This window comes from Python bivittatus, unplaced genomic scaffold (assembly GCF_059951505.1).
Source record: "Python bivittatus isolate LINGU-HERP-01145 unplaced genomic scaffold, Pbiv_v1 ctg000480_np1212, whole genome shotgun sequence".
In the NCBI taxonomy this organism is placed as follows: Eukaryota; Metazoa; Chordata; class Lepidosauria; order Squamata; family Pythonidae; genus Python; species Python bivittatus.
In genome coordinates this window covers 49,983,094-50,007,298 of record NW_028277075.1, presented here as the reverse complement: position 1 = coordinate 50,007,298, position 24,205 = coordinate 49,983,094, and positions in this window count along the sequence as shown.

Below are 24,205 nucleotides of genomic sequence, written 5' to 3'. Positions count from 1 at the left end.
TCCAATCCCTTCCATGGTGCGGGATCTGCTAAAGCAAGTTGGACTGATGGCTATCTAGGTTCTGCTCAGGTATCTCCAGTGAAGGGAAATATACAACTTCACGAGGCTACCTATTCCACTAGTTGACAGCTCTTACCATCCGGAAGCTCCTCCTAACATCCAAACTGACTCCTTCCCTGTGGTTACACCCAACGGTTCTGGTACTGTCCTCCAGGGGGCAACAGAGAACAAGTCCATTCTCACTGCTGCGTGTTAACTGTTTAGATCAGCGTTTCTCAACCTTGCCAACTTTAAGTATGCTGACTAGGGAATTCTGGGAGTTGAAGTCCACATATCTTAAAGTTGCTAAGGTTGAGAAACACTGGTTTAGATATTTCCCTATACAGTAGTCTTCTCTCTTGCAGGCTAATCATACACCTTTCCTTTAACTGGTCCTCACAGGACTTGGTTCTTAGTCTCTTCACCATCTTTCACCATCTTGGTAGTCGTCTTCTGAACTCACTCCAATTTGTCAATGGCCTTTTTTATCTTCAGTGCCCAGAACTGGGCATTGTATTCCAAGTAGTGCATGATCAAGGCAAAGTAGGGTGTGGCAATTACTTTTGCCATCTGACTCTACAATTCATATAAATAATATCAAAATAGCATTTTTAAGCACTTATATCACAGTGTTGGCTTATGTTCAATTTATGATCTACTGAAAAACCCAGATCATGTGTATTCCTGCCAAGCCAAGCCTCCCCTGTACTATAGTTGTGCCTTTCATATTTTCTCCTCAGATGCAGGACTTTACATTTTTCCCTATTAAATTTCATCTTGTTTGTTTTGGCCTCCTGTTCAAGCCTGTCTAGATCTTTTTGAATTTTCTCCTCTTCCTTTAAAGGATTAGCCACCCCTCCCAACTTTGTGTCATCTGCAAACTTGATAAGCACTCCTTTCAACAAAATCCCTCATCCAAGTCACTGATCAAAATGTTAAACAGCACAGAGCCCAGGGAAGAACCCTGTGGCCCTCCACTGAGTGATATTCACCAAGCTGAGCTAGAGCCATTTATGAGTTCTCCCTGGGTGTGAACATTGAGCCAATTGTGAATCCATGTAACAGTTTATCATTGAGCCTTTATTTTACCTTTTTATTAATGAGAATATTGTGGAAGACTTTGTCAAAATCTTTGCTGAGATCAAGGTACACTATGCCTATGGCATTCACTCGATCTATTAAATTAGCAAGGTAACTGCCAAAAAAAAAGAAGAGAAGGTTAGTCTGGCCTGGCTTGTTTGTGATACACCCATGCTGGCTCTTGTTAATTGTTGCATTCCTATCCAAGGGCTCACAAATATGATATTTAATAAGCTGCTCTAGGTTCTTGCCCAGGATGCACATCAAGTTGATAGGTCTGTAATTTCCCAGGTCCTCCTTCCCATTTTTGAAAATAAGGACAGCATTTGTTCTCCTCCAGCTTTCTGGGACCTTGCCAGAGAGGCCTTCAAAAGCAACTCTGTGATCATCTGCACAAGTTCCTTCAGTACACTGAGAGGTAATTTATCTGACCATGGAGACTTGAATTAATTTAAATTAGCTAACTGGGTTTTTTTACCTTCTCTGGGTCTATCCTATGCTGCAGCTCTCTCCTTCCATTAGTGGCACACCAATGACCAACTAAAGTTTCATTTCCCTCCTGAGAAATCCTTGTGAGTTTTAATATCATTTCTAACTAGATTCTTATTCATGTTAAAATTATGTCACTCCTCCTACATCAACATGTAGGTGATGACCAGAGAGAAGATGTAACATATCAGTATTTCTCTAGATTTCAGCTTATTTTAACAATGCTGTACTTAGTAAGTTTCCTCACAGGAAGTTCCATTGAGTTCCATCAGACCTACATTCAGGTAAATAAATACAAGACTGAAACCTGTCATAAACTGGAGCCCTTCTACAATCTGCTTAATTTTTTTTCAGCATGGCACGAGCTAGAGATCTGTCAAACAGTGAGCTGGGCTTTTTTACTAGGATGAGTTGTTCAGATACAATAGGAAGAAGAGTAGCAGGAAATAGTGGAGAGTTTCAAAACTTGCATCCAGAGTTCTTGTCTGCTCCCTTCATTGGTAAACAGTCAATGGAATATACTGTATATCATAATAATGGGTCATATTTGCAATGAGGGAGAGGAGGATTCTATCACTGGATGCGATGTCCCACTAGACTTCCAAAGATCTTGAGTTCTTCTTGTGAAGCAGTTCTTAAAACCAGAATTTCCATCAGAGGAGGAGGAGGAAGAAGAAGATGAAGAAAACATAGTTATCCACCAAATTTCCTATACGTTCAGATATTTGGGGCCTTTTTTCTCTAGATACTGCATGTTTAAGGAATTACTTTTTCTTCAAGGCTTGCCAGTTCCATAACAATAAACATTCATAAACTACATGAGATTTGTTCCCAACCAATTCATATTTCATGCAAAAATTCCATTTAACATAGGATCCCATACTTCTTCCTGTGTTTCATTAATGAAATACTTCCCTAACCTGTTGTACTATAGATGTTTTGGAACTACAACTCATGTCTCATGATAGTGAGGAATTCTGGGCATCATAGTTCCAATATATCTGGCTGACTACAGGTTCAGAAAGATTGGATTAATGACTCACTATGGATGGATGAACATTTTTCTCTCCTTACCTGACCTGACTTTTGTCATTATTAATGCTTTCCAATAACTGACCCAGAATATACGTTAAACTAAACTATTTGGATTCTTTACATTAGCCTAATGAGTGTGTGTGTGTGTGTGTGTGTAAGTACTACTTATTAAATATAAATAGGAATATTACAATATGTATGGACAAGCATACATAACCCACCTCCCCCAGCCTACATAGTACTGAATCCTCTTTTATCCCTCTGCTCAATTCATGTTAGTCTATTTGACATAAAACAATCACATGATCATTCCATAAAATGAAAAATTCAACCCAGATCTTTTCTAACGTTATATTTATAGACGGGATTCAGTTTGGCTGACCACTTTTTATGTAAAAATTTGTGCTCAAAAGCTCAGGCAATTTTTAGCTAAATAATACCTACAACTTTTCAATCTCACCTTAGTTCAAAATTAGTTCCTCTGGAATTTAATGTCATAAGATTTTGGGATTTTGGTTCAATGGAAGAGATTGGGAAGGCAATATTAAAGAGATTTCCAATTCATTTGTACAGAATGATCCCATTTGCAGCAGGCTCTGAAATGTTTTCAGATCTGATGCCTCTTCAAAAGCCATCCTAGCATATCACATGTTTTTAAAACTACTTTCAGGATGTTGGATTTCTAATGTCTAATTAGTGACCTAGTAATAAACTATTGAAATCAGTAGGAATGTTGCGGTTGACTCCAGTTGGGGAGGATCAAAACCTCAATAATTTTATTGTCACTAATGATGAGCCATTTTTCACAAATGAGTGGGCCCCATCCTGAACTCTGGCCTCTTGAGTGTAAACAGTTCCTCTTTATTCTTGGATTGTGCCCCAAGTAAGATATTTTGTGCATGGTTAACTTAGCCAGAGCTTTAAATGCTTGCCAAGTGGTTTTAATAACAGGATGTTGTTTAAAACGATTGGGAAGGATTGTGGGTAGTCACAGAGATAATTGCCAAGGAGGGAGAAATGAATCTTCAGTCTAAAACCCACTTGGCTACATCACTTGGTCAGGAGGGAAGATCCAGAAAATCCCCTTCTTGAAGTGTAAACGCATAATGATAGTTTTGAACTTGAAGAAGCTGGCAGCCACTAGATTCTTAGATCAAAACATCTTGTAAAGGCACAACACAGACAGGCTTTGCATTTCTATAAAAGGCCATTTCTTTTCACTTATGTGTGGGGCTGAAGTTCACAGAAATGGAAAAAGCACATCTATATATGGTAGACTGACAAACGGATGTTGCAGTTTCAGGTCAGGCGCACTGTAAGGGGTTATTTTTTCTTTTCAGTGGGAAAAGGTACTGTGGCAGCCCAGGTTTGGTTTTTGGTTTTTGTTTGTTTGTTTTGTAAGAAAGGGCTTTACTGATAATAAAGATCCGAAGATGCTCAGGAATATTGCTACTCACCATATTAATCCCCAGCCTGCAAATTGCTGTGTGTTCTTCAACACTGTGCTGGATCAAACCAATGTAGTCAATTTTCATAATAGACAACCCTAATCCGAACCTTTACCTAGAGGTAGCCTACAAACAGGAAATTCTTCTAATGTATATATGTATTAATTCATTGCAACCCAGTTAAAATCATATATGTGCATTTTAACTGATTTTAATTGAGTTATTTTGTATGATTTGTATTTTCATAAAAATATTTTTGAACCAATAAGTGTTCTTTCAGAAAAAATAAATGAATAAATATATAACAGCAATCATCATATTAGAAAAGTCATTCCCTCCTAAATGGCAGAAAAAAATGGAATACCTTTTCTAAGATGATGGTTCATTTCCAGTTTCATAAATATTAAATAAAATGTTTAAAAAATAGTTGCCTTTTTAGCTAATGCTCCAGTCTTAATCCCACTTACTTTGGTGTAGGCCCAATACAATTCATCTGACTTGCTTTTGTAAAGATAAATGCAGGATTGTGTGGTAAGTTTTCAATCAATGAAATATAGCAGCATTACTATTTTTAATATGTTCCCAACAGTCAGCCACAATTTATCAAGACCCAAAACAGGGCTAAACTGCATCACAAAGTGGTGTGCTCCTCTTTCCTGGAGGTCTTCAAACAGAGGCTGGAGGGTCATCTGTTTAAAATGCTTTAGCAGATCCTGCACTGTGCAGGAGATCAGACTAGATGACCTCTAGGATAACTTCAAATTCTATGTTTCTGTAAAAAATAGAACCAAAGCTAGGCCATGCAAGGTACAGTTCAGTTCACAACAGAGCATTCGTTCCAATATATCTTGAAGGATCTTCCACTATATAGGTACTGTATATAGGTGTGTTGTTGTCACTACTCCTGAGATGATATGATAGTACCTTTATATTCTGCTCAGGATCCTGAGTTCAGACTTTCTGCCTTTCATTAACAGAGAAATGTGTAGAGTGCTTGAACAACAGCTCCAGGAAACCTGCCATTATGACAGAGGAGATGCATGAGAAACAGAGCCAAGGATTGTATTGCCTTTTCTTTCCCATGAACCTGCTCCATCTTACTGATACGTATTTGCTCAGGGAGGGTACAAAAAGGAAACCTGTTGTTTCACTGCCTCTCCCAGAAAAGCAAATATTTCATGTAAGGGTAATAGAAGGGCATGTACAATCGGAATTTCTTACAATATATTCCTTCAAAGCAGAATATTACTACATGTTTTAAGAAAGACTCTCTTTTTTCTAAAAGAGTGTTTAGTTAAACATTTTACAACTCAAAATTCTTTTTCCAAATTACTAATTTGGTTAGATTTTGTATTGATTGATTGATTGATTGATTGATTGATTGATTATGTGCCATCAAGTCAGTATCAACTTTTAGCAACCACACAGATTTTCTCCAAGAGGATCTGTCCCAGACTGGTCCTTCAGGTCTTCCAACAGTGTATCCATTGCACCTGTAACTGAATCCCTCCACCTTGCTGCTGGTCATTCTCTTCTTCTCTTTCCTTCCACCTTTTTCATCATTAGAGCCTTCTCCAGAGTAGGATAATTTGAGCCTGGTCATTTGTGCCTCAAGTGAGAACTCTGGGTTGATTAGTTCAATGGTACATTTGTTTGTTTTCTTGGCTGTCCATGGTATTCTCAGGAGTCTTCTCCAACAGCAAAGTTCAAAAGCATCAATACTCGTCCTATCCTGCTTCTTCCAAATCCAACTTTCACTTGGTACTGAAGTACCAAGCACAGCTCAGCAAATTTTTTGTATGCTGCTCTTGCTTCCCTCAAGCACTAGTCTGTGGTGTATTTCTTGATTGCTTGTTCTTTTACAGTTGATGGTTGATCCTAAAAGGCAGAAGCTGTCCCCCACTTCAGTATCTTCACTGTAAATTCTAAGGCTGGTTGTCATTACTTTGGTCTTCTTTATATTTAATTTCAGTCCCATTTTTTCACTGTGCTCCTTGACTTTTATTACTAGAGTTTGCAGATCCTTTGTATTTTTGGCTATCAAAGTAGTATTGTCAGCAAAGCACAAGTTATTGATGTTTCTTCCTCCAGTTTTAGAACCTTGCTCATCTTCTTCCAATCCAGTTTCCCTTAATATACATTTAGCATGGTTGAATAAATAAGGAGAGACTACACAGCCTTGTTGTACTCCTTTGCCAACCTGAAGCCAGTCTGTTTCACCATGCTCTGTCCGTACTGTGGCTTCCTGACATGTATATAGATTTCTCATGAAGACAATGAAATGTCCTGGGATTCCCACTTTTATGAGCACAGCTTGTCATAGTTAATACAATTGAAAGACTTTCTATCATCAATGAAGCACATACTCACTTCTTTTTGGTATTCTTTGGCTTTCTTAATTATCCAGCATGCACCAGCAATAATGTCATGTTCTTCAGCCTTTTCTAAATTCAGCTTGAGTATCTGGCATCTCCTTTTCCATGCAGAGCTCTAATCTGCATTGGATGATTTTAGTTAATTTAAATTTACTTATAATAATAGATCTAATTGATTGAAAGCTACGTTCAGTATTATGACATATGTTGCAATGTGTTTTAATATGTTTGTGGTAAAGAGAATTCTAACTGAAGATTAACAGTTACTCCAGTATGTAATACAACTTTTATAACTTGTCCATGAAGGCTCTGTGTGCTTTTTTAAAAAATGGGGGAACTATACATTGTTCTCATTTTCTTAGGTTTACAGATATTTCTATACAGATTTTGATAGGAATGGAATAAGGTGGTATATTTTTTTTGTAGCAACATATCCTTTGCAAACAAGTATATAATTAATCATAATAATGTATAATTAATAATTATTATATTTACAGATAGTCCTTGGTTAACAACGGTAATTGGGACCAGAATTTCTGTCACTAAGTAATGTGGTTGTAAAGTGTGACGTCACATGACTGCATCATTTAGTGACGGCAATCCTGGCACTCCCCATTGCCATCATTAAGCAAGGATTGCGGGCCATTAAGCAAGTTCCAGGTGGCTCAAAAGCAGGCTGGCAGGTAGGTAAGGCGCAGCACACAACGCGAGCGCATCAGGGCCAGGGGTGGCTGCTGCTAGGTGGGAGAGAGCATGAACAACTTACTGGAGTGATTTGTGACCTTCTCTGCCGGCTTCCCCATTGACTTTGCTTGTAGAAAGCAGCAGGGAAGATTGCCAATGGCAATCACGTGACTGGAGGATGCTGCAATTGTCATAAGTGCAAGCCAGTTGCCAAACACCCAGATCACGATCACATGACTGCGGGAGTGCTGGGACAGCCAGAACTTCAAGGACTGCTCAGAAGTCTCCTTTTTCAGCACTGTCATAACTTTGAACAGTTGCTGAATGAATGGTCGGTAAGCGAGGACTACCTGCATGATTACTGTATTCAGTACCATCACTATGCAGGTTCTTTACTGATAATTTTCAGAATATGGAAAGAAGTCATATCCACAAGGCAAATGATTTCTCCAATTAACCAATATGCTTTTTCACTCATAATTAAAAATGATCAATTAATTACATTGATTCATTTGCAGCCCATTTTGTCTCACACTGAATATCACTGAGAGTACCGGGCAGTATAATAACTAAAATGTCATTTTCTATTTAACTACTCTTGCAAAGTTTACCTGCCATTTCAAAATTGCTGAAAATGCTTTATTTCTTCTGTCATTTTTCCATCCACTGTACTAGGCAGTGCTTGGTATTTCTTGAACATAATAAATAAAGAGGGTTGAGTTTAAACAAAGATGACTGAGTATATTTTGATGTCTGGAGCAAAAAAAAAAAATCCATTTGGAATTTCTGAAATGAAGAAAAAATAAGATAATAAACTAAACATTAATAAACTTTGTTTAATGAGCGTCCAATTTGTAGATTTCTGCAGGTTGGTGTTCTGGGTCAGAAGCATCACCTTGGAGCATTTTTTGCTTACCCTGATTCATCCTATCGTTCAATGCAATGCGTGTAGGCCTGCACGGCACATTTCTTGGCAGCAGCCGTGCTGGCATACAGGGGGCCCAGACACAGGTATTTACCAATGTACAGGAGAGTATGCTTTTAATTAGTATACTCCCCACAGAGAACACTGACACAGATAAGGGTTTGTTAGCCATTTGTATGTGGAGGCTTTCGCACTTGAATGAGAACATGGTAGCAGAACAGGGGAGAATGTTTAAAATACAATGTTAACTCCCTTTCAGAGGTAATAGAACTGAAGTGCATCTCAGAGTGCATTGCACTTTCTGTCTCTCTGCCTCTCTCTCTGTGTCGTACCCTTAGACTTCATGGTCCCTCAGGGTTCTGTTCACAACCCACTTCCCTTTATCTCTGGCATGCTCACACTTGGTGGTGCTATTCAGAGATCTGAATTTGATTATCAGATTTATATGGTGACACCCAGACTTGCTTGTCTATTCCTGCAGATTCTAGTGAAATGCTGTCATGCCTAATTACCTTCTACCTGGGGTTCAGGACCGGTCATTAGATCATCCATATAATGAAAAGAGAGAGATGGAGGGAAAGGAGAGGAGCAGATTTAAGAAACAGCTCTTGTCTTCCTGTTATATGCTGATTGGAAAAAATGGCCAAAATTATATCCTGTCCCAAAGCCTTTGTAGAGTTCATTTTTTGATTATTATTCCCCTTTTACTTACCATGATCTGGATACTGAACAAGTGTTTTGCCCTAATCCAAATTTAACTGTAGTGTCTAACTGATCACTGGAAATCTTTCTCACTCCTGCATTTTCAGCTATTGCAAAATTCAACTCTTAATGTCATAACAAGAATTAAACTGTCTCATCACATTACACCCATCTCATCTGGCTTTTCACTGGCTATTAGGGTGACAGTGCATTGACTGAAATTCATGTGAATTGTTTACAAATCAATGCTTAATCTTGCTTCAGGTGCTATATCTATAAATTGTTTTTGCTTTGCACAATATCTGGATTTAAAAACAAGCCACCATTTTGCTCTCTCATCTCATCTCCATTGGCATTTGGTGTGGGGAAAATATTGATAGCAAGCCTAAGGAATTTTAGAAATAAAGGTGCTAATAATGCTTTTTCCCCCTAATGGCTCAAAATTAATGGTCCTAATCCTGCAAAAGAGATACATGTGCAAAGTCAGCCTTGTGCACTCATCGTTGACAGAGGTGTGTGCATATGCCCACCCCATCTATACCCCTATGACCTCATGTGAACTGGCTGGAAGAGAAATGGCATGTGCCTTTCCTTTGAGGGCTGATAATTATCATGTCTAACTAGTTGCTTATAAACTGCAGCTGGTTGACAGCCAGTATTTTCATGGTCAGACTGATACCTTTTGCTGCTTAAAAAAAAGAACAATATGCATTCCCTGCCTTGGCCCCTGTGCCATGTCCAAAAGCCAACTGGGCTGGCATCTGAATATTCATTCCATGTTGGCAACAGGCAATGGGAAATGGAGTTGTGTGACCCCATCTTGCACCCACAAATACAATCAGAGCAGCATGATCACTACAACTTGTGGTAGCAGAAAGATACTTGGATTCCGCCCCTGCCCACTCAGGTGACTTGCCTTATTAGAGCATGCAGATCCTTAGTGCTAGATATCTGGGCCTCTTCAAGACCACTGGTGTTACTAAGCCCAGATGCTAAAGAGCAAACTACTAGCAGATATAAATTGCACAGGAACTTTTCTCTAGAGCAGTTTTTCTCAACCTCAGCAAGTTTAAGATGTGTGGACTTCAACTTCCAGCATTCCCCAGCTGGCAATTCCCCAAACTTGCTGAGGTTGGGAAACACTGCTCTAGACTGTGACAAGAGCCGAATATAAAGTCTTTAAATTGTCATACGAACTTCTAGAGCCATACTCTAAGCTCACTATGAAGTCAGAAGAGAGCTGACTTTTGAAAAATATTATTTCCTTGAAGCATAGCTTCTTTTTTATTTATTTATCTCTACTTTGCACACAATTAGTGATCATTTCAGTTGCTAGTATTGAGAACTGAGGAAAAGTAAAGTGCCCCACCATCATCAAAAACCATTTAATTAGGGGGGAAAAATCACAATTGATATGTTACATTTTTAGCAGAAATGTGCCTCTTGTTTTATGAGTCACGCATATGCTTTTTCAGTCCATTTATGGCTGTCTGTTTCCCGCATTGCTCTCTTTTAGCTGGTGCATTCAAGCATTACTGGATTCCAACCCAGAGAGGGATATATTTTAATATCTCCTACAAGTGGTTTTTCCTTTGATCTGAGTAAAAGACAGATAAAAGGCAGGGAAAATCATTTAGGAAATATAATTAGAAAATACCATATGTTAAACTTTTACCTTTTGAAAAGGAAAGCTTAAGAATCCTACTCCAATATGTTGGGGTTGATTGCCTTATATAGTTATAAAAGCTACTAACTTTCTTGATTATGTGGACTGGAGGGAGAAGTAAATCTTTCATTTACATAAATTTTAATCCTAAAACTTGCTATATCAGGATATAAACACCTAAACAATAACAGCTATTACAATTAAATTATTTTTGTTTTCAAATTACTAAAAACATTTTGTTGTTGTTTCTTTTGTTCTCTTTTCCGCAGGTTGAATCTTCAGTATGGTTGATAACGAATCTTCAAATCTTACGTGAGTTCTTTTCAGAGACAGAGCTGGAGAGAGGGAGGGAGAGATTGTTCCTCTATTGAGACCTAAAAAGATATTCCTGATCTCTTCTGGACAAAGTGTTTTATTACTTGACAACAGCAGTAAAGAGGGCAAAGGGTTTGTTCTGGACAAAAAGGCCCAAGGTGCCTACTAAGCTTTACCAGATGTAGAAGCACAGGATGCAGGGCAGTGTTTCTCAACCTTGGCAACTTGAAGACATGTGGACTTCAATTCCCAGAATTCCCCAGCCAGCATAGTTGGCTGGAGAATTGTAGGCATTGAAGTTCACATGTCTTCAAGTTGCCAAGGTTGAGAAACACTGATGTAGTGTATGAAAAGGAACACCCAGCCAGACAATAGAGCAGGTCAGACCAGATACCAAAGAACAAGTTAATCCAATTTCACATGTAGACCCCATAGATCTTCCCAGAACAGTTCTGCAACAGCTACTCTACAGCAACATCAAAAAACATAAACAGTATGTATCATATTCAAGCTTGGTGCAACTGCAAACATAATCATCAAGAGGAGAAATGATCAGGTATAGTTTTCTGAGTCTAACATCAATCTGCTCTGTACCCAAAACATCAGCACCAAATAAGAATACCACTGCCCCCTCCCCCCCAATGTGGCAGAGTAGTAGTTTATGTTTTAAACTGCCTCTTTGCCAGCACAACAACTCTTCTCCTGAAAGCTCAGTGGCCTTTTTTTGTTTTGCAGAAAAAAGGAATCAACATAGTTTCCGAGCTGCTGTGCTGTTTCCGTCTGCTAGAAGGGGTCTTTCATTTTCTGGGAAATGCAAAGGAGAACAATTTAAAGATAGATTTAATTGCTTACTCGTTAACCATCAGGTCTGTATCTTTTGCACTCATGTAAAATGTTACAGCGTTTTGAAATTCTCTTGAGTTTGTAAGATGTTTGTATCAGCGTGTCTAAAAATAATTTCATTTTTTAAAATTCTTCCATGATTTTTCAGATATTAGAGTATGGTAATAAAGTTTTTGCATCAACAATTCATTTGCAAGTTCTGCAAACAGTAAAGGTTGCGTGACTCAGAGGAATGAGTTTGGATGAGTGCTGGGACTACCCTCAAGGTGGGGCAATTTACCATTTATAAAAGGTATTTGGATTAAAATGCCACTTAGGCTTCAGTCTATAATGATTTGATGGATATCACAAAATAAATCAAGGGTAAGAGATTCCCCCACCCAAGTTCTATTTTATATTCTGATGCTATGTATAAAAGAGTTATCTTTCCAGGTCACTAGCTATTTTGGTTTTCATTCACTTCAAAATCTGAATTCTTATAAACAAAGTCTTTGTCTTTACATGAAGCTTTACAAATAATGCATAGCTCAGTCCACAAACTGGTTAAGCAAGTACTTGCATTTAAGCCATTTAAACATTTTGGAAACTTGAACGTACTATTTGAGTACAAATGCAAATGCATCAATTCCAAAGAATTCTGGATCACTACTTTCTGTTTTATCCTATATACTGGATGAGAAAAATCATAGAAAGATATGAAACAGTCCTTGAGACAGAAGCCATTCTCTCACTAGCCATAGGGTCTTTTAGCATCATCTTTAGTAGTCACTTACAGCATCTTCCAGAGGCATCAAATTATAGCTGTACCAATATAATAGTATGGACAACAGGCTTTATACTATCTCAACAATGTCTAGGTGACACTAGAAGATGTTGTAAGTTGCTAGTGGCAAAATAACCTTTGTGATTAGTGAGAAAGGCACCAATTTCAGCAGTTGAAGGAACCCAGGTCAAATGTGCTGCTTTGTTTAGAGTGGATTTGCAGCATGATATCCTGAGGCAGTCAAATGGACCAACTCACACTCAACATCAAGTGGGAGACTCATTTGTTTGAAAATAAGGAAGGAACTAAAAGAGAGTTAAGTAAAGCAGTGAAGAAGAATGTTGGCTTACTTGAAATCTAATGTTATGGTTCACTTGAACAGATAGATAGATAGATAGATAGATAGATAGATAGATAGATAGATAGATAGATAGATAGATAGATAGATAGATAGATAGATAGATAGATAGATAATTATTGTATTTGTTTGTTATGCATACTATATATCCATCCATTTTTGGCTGCTTTGATGGTTTAGGTAGAGCCTGGGAGTCTGGAATTATTCTGTTACAATTTTTCCTTTTTCACATTCCATCTCCTAGAGAAGTTTGAAGGCAGAAAGAACAAGGCTTCTCTGTACATAATTCAGCAAAGGGAGCGGAGGGCATTCATAACTTTGTGTGATTGGTCACCAAGATGGGTGGATGGCACTAAGTTTTCCTTCTGCCTGTGTATTTCCTTAGTGAGAACTTAGAAGTGATTTTCTCTTAGCCAGTCTCATTTTCTTGCAAACCTTCAGTATTAGCTACCTTTTTCTGTAGGCAGATTGAGACCCTGTCATCCTTCCCTTTCCTTCCCGATTGTTAGGAAAAGCCAGATGTGCATTTGACACCCTCTGAACTCACCTAATGGTCATTCCTAGTCTGGTTTTTTTTGTTCCTTGCCCATGTGCCATTATGAGATGGACTGCCCTTTGGATCTCAACTTCAGCAGCTGTTTTAAAACAGGGGGATAATGGAGGTGGTCTCCATCCATCCCTTCCAGCTGCATACCAATCCTTGTCTCTTGAGCAAAGCTCATTTCAGTAATGCTAGCAACAAAGCATGGATGGAGAATGAGGCAGCACTTACCTCATTATTACAGAGGGCATAAAGAATGGACTTGAAGGACAGGAGGAAGAGCTGCTACCAAGGCAACAATCAGATAAGCAGGGCTTGAGCCCATTTCAAGAAACTAGGTTGAATAAACATCTCAGACAGGCCCCTCCCTAGTTCACACTAAAAGAAAGTGAAAGGGGGGAAGCACATTCAGAGTTGCAATATTCTCTTACTAGAACTGTTACAATAAAAGTAGTCCTATCTATTTGGCATTGGTTTCTTTGTCTGGCCTACCTTATAGGGCTGACAATTATGCACTCTCTAGCCAAATCAACAAATCCTTTGTTTTGATTTTCTAGTCCTCATGAAACAAAACAGGTGATTAATCAGACTTTGCTATCTGTCTCCCTTGAAGACAAAACCTGGATAAGCCCTGTTTATAACCATGAACCTTGCCTCAATATCTGTATTGTCTTAATACGAGTAGTGAAGGTGTTGGACTAAAAAGAGGGAGACCCAGGTTTTAGGGCTCCTCAACCACTGAAGCTTAAAGGGTAACGTTGGAACAGTTACTGTCTTTCAGCTGAAGCCACCTTAGGGTTATTTTGGGGGGAAATAGGAGGAGGAAGTTGTCTTGGAAGTCTCCACACCACAGTACCAAATTTCTGCATAGAACAGTTGGTTGCTTTATCATTGTCTCTCTCTTTCAAAGACAAATTGCTCATCTTCAGCAATGGGAGTTCTTGTTTGCTAGAGAAATTGATCGTGGCCAAATGACCATAGATTCCCTTTGACTGTTTTGTCATTAGATCTCCACCAAAGTATAACTTTTGTACTTTGTTTTTAGTGCTTTGAAACTGGAATACAATAACAATATGCAGCCATATGACTGATTAAGCAAAAAGTAAAACGCTAAGATAAGGTACCTACCAAAAACCCCTGTCCAGACCAGTATTGCAATTGTTCAATATTCTTGATGGAATATATGGTAAAATTTAGTCATCTTAACCATGTGGGTGGACAGACAGGCAGACAGACAGACATATCAATATTCTAGCAGTTGAATAAAGCTAATTTTGTTTGTGGTAGGATTTACAACAGAAGATTTTGACTCTGCGTAGAAAAACTGACACCAGTATGATAAACAAGTAAAGAATGCACTTGCTACCATAAATTGTCCAAGGCCATACACAACACGTTCAGGAGAACACATTCTTTCACTTTGCTTTCACTTCATCTTCATTAATTAATTTGAAACATAACATCGATGACTTCTCATTAGCAATCACTTAATGAGAGTTAGTATTCATATCTCAAACATAACCACACATTGGGAATCCACTCTTGAATTAGTCTGTCAGGATGGTGAGAGGAGTTAAGGGTGATTGATCTGCAACACATTGATTTTAAATATGTGCATGAAACAGGTATTCCGAGGCTAAGAATACTGTAATGACCTCCAAAGGAAGGAAGAGGGGATCTGCAAGCAGGAGATACCCATTCACAGCAACTAGGCTTGAAAAGATGCCTCCAGTGAAACTAATTGGGTGGGGTAGGGGTGACAATTATCATGGGAAGGGAGCTTACCTCAATGTAGGCATGCAGTAGAAACACTGGCTTAATTTCTTTCTATCACTTACACACATCTTTATTATTATTATGGTTGGTCGCACAGTTAGACAGATGTTTAGATTGGATTTAGCATTTTTATCCACCTATCGAGTCCTTCTCGAGGACCTCAGATAGGCAGAAGTTGTTGTTCGTAGGTGTTAAAAGTATCGTTGCAGGATATAAGCTGTTCCAAGTAAAGCTGCCTTTTGCAATTGACTGATGGTGATTCTGTCAATGCTGACGGTGTTCAAGTGGTGCTCCAGATGTTTTGAGATTGCACCTAAGGCACCTATAACTATTGGTACTATCTTTGCTTTCTTTTGCCATAGTCGTTCTACTTCTATTTGCAGGTCTTTATATTTTGTGATTTTCTCCCGTTCTTTCTCTTCTATTCTGCTGTCTCCAGGTATTGCAATGTCCACTATCCAGACTTTTGTGTCTTTCTTACCAACAGTTGCTAAGTTTGGGGTGTTGTGTGGCAGGTGCTTGTTTATTACTACTAATACTATTACTGTTGTTGTTGTTGTTGCATTTTGATTTCTTAGGCACAAAAAAAACTAATAATAATCCATATCTCATTATTTTACATTTAGAATATTCTGTGAACACTTTCACATTAAGAAAATTGTGAGTGAGGTAGGAAATTAAGCTGACACCTCTGTCCCCCATTTCAGATGTTTTCAATTGATTTGCAGTGAGCATCATTCCTGTCCTAACTTTGTTAATTCAGAAAAATATCCCACTGATGTCAGTGGAAATTATTTAGAGATCATGTTTGATGTTTATGTATTATTAAATTTCCTTATGAAATCATTGTATATGATCCTTCCCTTACTATGGTTATTGACAAGGCTTTGCACAGCTTTCCATAACCTGGTGCTTTCTACATGAAATAAGGTGTCATCTCTCAGATTTTCCTTGCTGGCTGGGAATTTGGAAAGTTATAGTCCTAAATATCTGGAGAGTACCAGGATGGGGGAGGACTGTTTTTTATTTCATTTTTAGTCTCTGCATGTATGAATAAATACTGTCTCTGAATATGGACAGAAGAAATTCCACCTGTCTCTCTTGAATCTGATCATATCAATACAGCAGAGTTTCCAGATCTGAAACTGTATTTTCCCACCTAGCAGAGTTGGGTGTTTTCTGTAGAAATTAAGCAATACAATTCATCCATTCTTTTTTCTTTTTCTCAAACGGTAGCCAGGTAAGATTGGTGCCTTGTGCTGAAAATAATATCCACTAGTATTATTGGAATGGTTGATGTGGTCCAACATGCAGGTAATGGCTGCACTTCTATATCTATTTATTTGTCAATAAATTCAGTTGGTCCATACTTCTAAATAAGTGTCTTTAGATGCAAAAGGCTAGGACTATTCTAAGTGAACATACAGATTTAGGTTATCCTCCTGGCATGTTTTTTTTAATAGAGGCGGCAGCCTGTCATAGTTATTCCAGTCAATCGGGTTTTGTGACATCTGTAACATGAAAAATTTTACAAAGCAAATTCAGCTAAATTGCCTTCACCTGGGGAGCAGAGCTAATATGGAATCAAAATGTTTTTCACTCAGTTCCGTAATGAGATAAAGTTTTCCAAGAGACAAACGAGAATGGAAATGATACTGATGTATTCTGATCCAATTTAAAGTTTTGTTTTGTTTTAAACCCAATTGCTACTTTTATGCTCCCTTGATACCCTTTGAGTTAATCATATTTTGGTATTTATTTCCTACTAGTATGTCTAAGTTAATAGCAGTAGTTTCTAACCAGGGAAACATATAACGAAGATTCTAAAGCCTTTTGAAGGAGCAGCAAGGAACCAGAGATGTGTGTCCTAGCCAAAATCTATCCCAGATTTGAACCAAGGGTTACCCAAGAGTCCCTTTTCAGTGCAAGATCCCAGATAGCGTGAAGGACCAAACCGACACCTGCTTCTGGATATACCCATGCCGTCTTTTTCTCACACCGGGTCAGCCATACCTACGTCTCCACTTCACTCGGGAACTTCCTCAAACCCGATCAGCTCCGCCTGCCTAGAGCTCTGATCACTTCAAGGAGGTCTGGGAGTCAGGAGGCGTGGCGTGCTCTCAGTGGGAAGGCGCGCGCCGCCTCTGCCCGGGCGCCCCTGCACCTGTGGTGGGCATGTGCAAACAAGGTCAGGCCGCCACCGCCGAAGCAGCCGCGTTGCCCGAAGCGAGCAGCGGCAGACAGCCGCTTAGCAAAAGGTAAACGCCTCTCAGCTTGATCTGGAGACGCAGCGCCTCGCCTGGGCTTAATCAAGTTGGACAGCAATGCCCCGCCGCCCATTCCAAGCGCTGACGCTCCGGGGCGAGGCGGAGAGCGAAGTGGCCGCGATGATCCGCCCAAACAGAAACCTCAAGCCGCGGCCCGGTTGCAGAGTTTGGATTGGGGGGAGGGGTTTTCTGCCCCTCCTTTCCCCTCCCTCCGAGATTAAGCACAATGCGCGCTTTTTTAATCGTCACTGTCGCTTGCAATAATTCTGATCTCTTGCCCAAACCTGCTCGAAATCTACATACGAGGTAATGTGTTTAAAGCTGCAGAAGGAAGCGGGGGAGAGACTTTGAAGTGAAGAAAGACTTGCGGCGGGGGGGGGGGGGGGGGCGAGAAAACAAATCGAGAGATCCTGGGGTGCGGTTCAGCGGGTCTGCCCACTGAACCAGAAGTAGACTACATAAGCCTCGTACTGCATCCATACTTTCTCGGGCCTCGGGTTTTCCCCAGGTCAGGGGAAAGTCAGACAGGTAAGCCGAACAGCCCAAGTTTAGATTTAAACCAATGAAATCCAACACTTAAATCCTCAGCGTGGACATGTGCACCTCTTGAAATCAAAAGGGTCTTCTCTGTAAACCGCTCGGATGTGCCAATTGATGTGTTTCCCCCCGCCCCCCTTTATTTTAGCATGACTAAATGTTAATTAATACAATTAAAGAACTAGTCATTTTTGCTCTTTTCTTTTTAAGGATTAACCTACACTGAGTTCCATGTCTTCTCAGGTTAAGAAACCTTATTAGGATCCTCACAGACACTCAAAATGGGATTCGAGTTAATGTATCAAAGATCATCAGGAGTTCAAATCCAGAAACTCGACCCAATGAAACCGATTTATCCGAATTATAAACACTCCTGGGTTACTTCTTTAAGATCAAAGTAGGGCTTGACTCCATTTGTCGGCATATTAATGCAAAACCATTTCCCGTTTGATTTCAGTAAAACAACGTCACGAGTTGAGCATTTTCTCTCCGGGGCGTCCTTTTCCGAATAGATTAGCTCGGGGGGGGGGGGGGATGGCGGGAGGAGGTTGAAAATACTTCCAGACAAACTCTGTGACAGTCGCCTTCTATCTGAGACAGAACACTTAATTCCGCAATAAAAATTAAAGCATAAGAAAAATTGCGGGGCGGGGGAGTGGGCGGCGGGCGGGCGGAAGAGGTTTATATTGTAGAGTAGTGCTGGTTCATTAAACAGTGTGTTGTTCCTGTCGCCTTGGTCATTTTCTCCCCAAGATCACGCGTATATATATATATATATATATATATATATATATATATATATTTGTTGGAAGCCCACAGCCCTGAGTCACGTGTCTGCCGTCGTGCTTCCTCTGGTCCTTCTCCGTCTTTTGAGTTTTGCTGTCAAGCTAATATATTGTGACGGCTCTTCTCTCTTGTGACAAAGCCTCGCAGCTGCCTCTGAATCAATAGATGTCAAAGAAATATGAAAACAATCATGACAGAGAACTTAAATCCTGGCGAGAGTCTGCATAATAAAAATAATGTTTAAAATGTGCTTCTGTTCTCAGGGCACCGGATTACTCCCCCCCCCCTCCAAGTTTAGTCCGTGTTATATTCCTGTACTTTCCTCCTCGCCCCCCCCCCCAATACGGACACAAACACACACTCCCAGCAGATACATCTACATCTGTTGAATTTGTAATGTAATTTGTAATTACTGCCCTTCATGTGGTCCAATGCCTTGAACCATCTTTAATTAAAAGCATAATTAAGGGAAGATCTAAAGAAAGACAATTACCAGATGGTCCTCTTTTTTTTTTAAGGCTGTTCAAGGATGTATAGTGGTCCATCTTTAATTTGGACACATTGCCCCAGACCTAGTTTGCAAAAGTGACAGAGAAAAAGAATATGTACATGCTTACGCTCCTAATAAGCAGGAGGGGGAGGGAATATATTACGGGGCGGGCGAAGGAAGGGGCCAGGATTGTGGTCTGATCGCTAGTCTAATCTTCCTAGCATTTACATTTTCTCCATAACTAAATTAAATGTTCTCTAACGGCGGAAGGAAGTAAACAGCCGGAGAAGGAGTACGATTTTTTTCATTTCTGAAACTTCCCCTCTTTTTGTAATAAGTAATGTCGGCGCCGAGTTCACGACCTCTTGAACTTTGCGCTCAAGTAAACGTCCACAAAGTCTTCCCAAAGCAGCGCACAGTCAAAACAAAGCGGGCGGGACCCTGGGCAAGCAAGACACCCTTCCTTCCTTCCTTCCTTCCTTCCTTCCTTCCTTCCTTCCTTCCTTCCTTCCTTCCTTCCTTCCTTCCTTCCTTCCTTCCTTCCTTCCTTCCTTCTCCTCTGATTCGTGCATACTGTATACACTTTCTTTATATATTAAAACTATATATCTCCGTCTGGAAAACTGTGATCCTATACACTGATACATAAAGGCTGTATCCTGGAGCTAGTAAAAAGTATGAATTTCTTGATTCTATCCACATTTGTTATACAAATCATTCAGAAAACCCATGAAGAACAGTACGGAATGGTTATTTTGCTCGCCCTTCAGGCATTTATCATTGCTGTTAATTTCTGATCATCTGCTTCTGACTGTGGAGGTGTCTTGAATAATACAAAGCTCTTCGCACTTTTTCAAGCAAGTTATTCAACGGGTAAACGCTGAGAATGGTGTTCTTTTTCCTTTCCCTTTTGAAAAGTATGATACCTTTCTTCGAAGGAGGTTCTTTAAGCGAGATCAAAGTGAAGGTGGTTTTGAAACGACTTCTCTCCAGTAAGAGAGATTCGCTTTAGAGGGAGGCAGGCAAGAAGACAGCGGGAGGAGGTTAAACATTCGCGTCCCCCCCATCCCTACATATCAGAAACTGCTCTCTTTTACTCGTTCTTCATTTCCACCCACATTTCGAAGTTTCAGGGAATGCTGTATACTGGGAAAGAAAATCAGAAGAAAATATGCCTCTCTTCTTCCCCCCACCCCCCACCCCACATGAATAATGCAATGACTTACACAACTGAATATTAGCACAAAATTTCTAGGGAAAGCTTGGCATAAAAGAAGAGCTAGAACAATGCCTGATATAAATTAAGTTTGGGCTGTGTTATTCAGATTTCATTATTTGAGTGTTCGTATTCAAAGTAATGCAGAAATGAATTGTAATAATTTCGATTATCTTCAAGATAGTTTCTGCAGGACACAAATTGTCAAAGACATTTACCGGGGGCGGGGGGGAGTATATCCTTGCTGCTCTGTAAGTCCATTTTCCAGACGGTTTGTCCTTCTTGCTGCATGATTTAGTCTGGGGGCTTTTTTCATACATGGATTCGCTTACATTTACTCTAACGAAAGCGTTCAGCCTTTCTCTTTTTTAATGCAGATCGAAAAAAAGAAGTGTCAAATTCATCAACAGCCATTGAGTTGACACTTTGGAGAACACCCCCTCCCCATAGTTGGGTTTTTGTTGGGCTTTCTTCCCTAATAAAGTTGAAAGGAGGATTTGTTTATTTAGTTTTCTAATTATTAATTCTGATTTTCTTGAGGAGCATCCAGTCAAAGTTTAGCACTAGTAATTCCTTTCGTTCAAGTAGGAGATACTAGAAGGACTCAGTAGCACTCAGGGTGCTTAGATTGGGCTGGATTAAAGAAGAAATATCTCTGTTGCCTTCTGAAAGATTTCAGATATGGGTACAGGTGTTTTTGTTTATTGGTTTTTCCTTTCATTTTATTTCATGGGGCGGGGGGGGGGGAAATTGAAAGAAGAACCAATGGAGGAAAGAGTGAGAACAATGGTGTTTTTTTTCTTTAAAAAAAAAAAAATCCCTTAAAGTTGCTTCCCCATCCTTCCCACCCACCCCAGTCCTGCACATTTTGAAACCTCCTGAGCCTGAATTCTTAGTTCCAAGAATCTTCCCCGGCGCCAGATGCTGCCGCAGCGGTCCGACGCGAAGCACTTTCTTGCAAGGCGCTTTGCAATGAACAGGGTTGCTCAGCGGCATAACTGCTTGCGTTGCTCCCGTTCACGCCAAGGGGACTTGTGCCTTCTGTCTGAAGAGCTATAAACTTCCGAAGCAGCCTTTTCTCCATTGCTTTAGTGTTCTTTACTCTTCTATGACAGTTGTAATGATTAAAGATGATGAATGTGACGTTTCTCAGTAGATTCTTTTCCTGCGCTGATTTTCTCTTTCGATCAAAAAGCCAAGTCCTGACATTTTAAATGCATCCTCCTACGTAAAAATCTTGCTTCCACTTCCAAAAGGCTCAAATTCACCATATAAATATATTATGTTTGTGAAATGTCTCCCTTTGTTGGAGCTTTTAACACCTTCTTATAACGAATCATTTATTCTTTTCTCTTTAATTTTGATAGACAATTAGCCATCAAATATACACCAGTTGACTGTAGCTGAGCATTAAACTCCCCTTTATTTAACGCTAATTTAGCATAGCTGCTTTGTTTAACTTTGCCTTATAAGAACCCAGGTTTTGTAGCAAAACAAAAACAAAACCAAAAAAAAAAACACACCCAAATAGGTATAATTTTATGGGGGGTTCCATTTCTTTTGGCCTTCTCCACAGCAAAGCTCTTTCCTCTTTGTAAATCGTTCTGCTGGGCAAGCACACCATTTCCTGGTGCCTGGCACCTGGAGTCTAGGGGAAAAAAATTAGCATTGATATAGATTTAGTTGCAATGTAATCTCTTAAATCTGTCCAAGATTCGGGGAGATAATTATGCTTTCACTGAATTGCCAGGGGTCAACGTCTCTGTGGACCTGAGGAGTTGATTTACTATTTACAATAGTGTTACATAAAAAAATGGTGTTTGAGATTATAATGCTAATAGATGCAGTCACTGGGGAAAGCAGGCAAGCTAAACTAATTTGATGGAACTTCTGTTTTGTCCCTCTTCCCCTCATGTTTCCCTCCTGTTCCTTTTTCTTTATCCTAACTCAAATCACTTTCAGCATTTAAATTTTAGAAATGAGATATACACCTATTTTTTTAATTTTTCATATAAACTGAAGTTAGGCTAAATTAGAAAAACAAGGCAATTATTTTAAAAATGGAAAAGAGAGGAGAATAGAGCCAGTTCGGTCTAGTGGTTCAGGCTCCAGTCTAGAAAGCAGGAGACGGTGAGTTCCAGTCCTGCCTTAGGCATGAAAAACTGGCTGGGTGACTTTGGGCCAGTTACTCTCTCAGCCCAACCCACCTCACAGGGTTGTTGTGAGGAAAATAGGAAGAGGAAGGAGTATTAGGTATGTTCGTTGCCTTGATCTATGTATAAAAATGATAAAGGCAGGATTAAAAATCTTTTAAAAAATCATTCTGAGATTTGACTCATATCTTGACAGATATGTGGTGGGTGGAACTGACCTGTTTATGATGATTTTCAAATGCAAATTCTATTCTTTCTTGTTGAGAGTTGGAAATCCACAATCTTTCTGCTATAACACGGTGTGATTACTTCCCAATACCTGCTCTCAAATAAACTCTGCTGTGGTTTACACTTTTAGTCTTGATTATAAGATTAAAATATCCAGAAAACCAATGAACCAGATTTACAATGAGTCAAATCACGTCAAGACTTCCATTTCAAATTATTAATAGTTCCATATGCTAATATTGTGATTGTTGTTTTCCTGGATTTTTTCCCCCATTTTTATCACTGAGGGACCTCAAATGATTCCACTTCTGTGATTGGGCCACCAGATACATAGCACTAAAGGCAGACCCTAGACCCAACTCTTCCAAAAAGAGAACAGAAGAAAAGAAGTCACCTGGTGGAAGTAGCCTCTATATGTTTTTCTCACCCTGGTGCCTGCCAGACCTACAACTCTCAGAATTCCCAGTAATATACCCAACAACCATGCTGGCAGGGAATTTTGGAAGCTGTAATCCATAATGTTGGAAGGGCACCAGATTAGGAGAAGCTAAATTGTAGCATTAGGCAGACAGTGGTGAGTGCTAGTGGGTGGCCAAATTATTATATATTGGTCCAGTTTAACGACGTGCCTTACTCAGCCATTTAATGGAAAATAGCCTCATTGGTGTCAGTGAGCTTTACTGTAAAGCAGAGCTGCACCTCAAGCTAAGATTTTGCCAAATGCTCACCAGTCCACGTGGAATGTGTCTTCTCCATCTATGATTGCTGACTACAGCTAAGATGCTTCTATTCCTTGGATTGTCCTTGCAGCCACAAAAACATTCTTTGTCCTACCTACCACAGAGGAGTAGAATTCACCAGGTCAGCCCTCCTTTACATTTCTGCTGCACCTTCTAAGTGAAGCTCTTTATTCGACTATTGCATGGGTTACTTTCTACATTTCCCTTCTCTCTGACCTCTTTACTGTCTCTCCCTCGCCCAAATGGTGGGAGTATATAAATCCCTGCTCCACACTAAGCTGACGAAAGATCTCATGCTCTGGACCTCTGACAAAACAGGCTGTACTCCATGAAAGCTTACATCACTATAAATGAGTTAGCCTTTAATGTGCCACAACATTCTTTGATGGCTTCACTACAACAGACCTAGATAACAGCTGCCCCTCTGAAACCTGTTAGGATCCAGTTCTGTCAGAATAGTCCACTAGGCTGGAGAACAGAGCAGTCCAGGCATTTCACTGAAACAACATGGCTTCCATTGCTCTTTTATTCCATTTTATTGGGGAAGAGGAAAGCCTCCCCCCTCGCCAACTGCGTATTGGATAAAGGCCACATGTTTATGGACCGTGCTTTTTCATTTGACCATTAATTGCTCCCTTTCCCTTATCTCTCTGGCTGTTTCCTCAATAGTGATTCCTAGCATTTTCTAGAGTAATCCAGCCATCGCTATGGGGATATCATTACTGTTATCACAGCACTAGTGAAGAAGT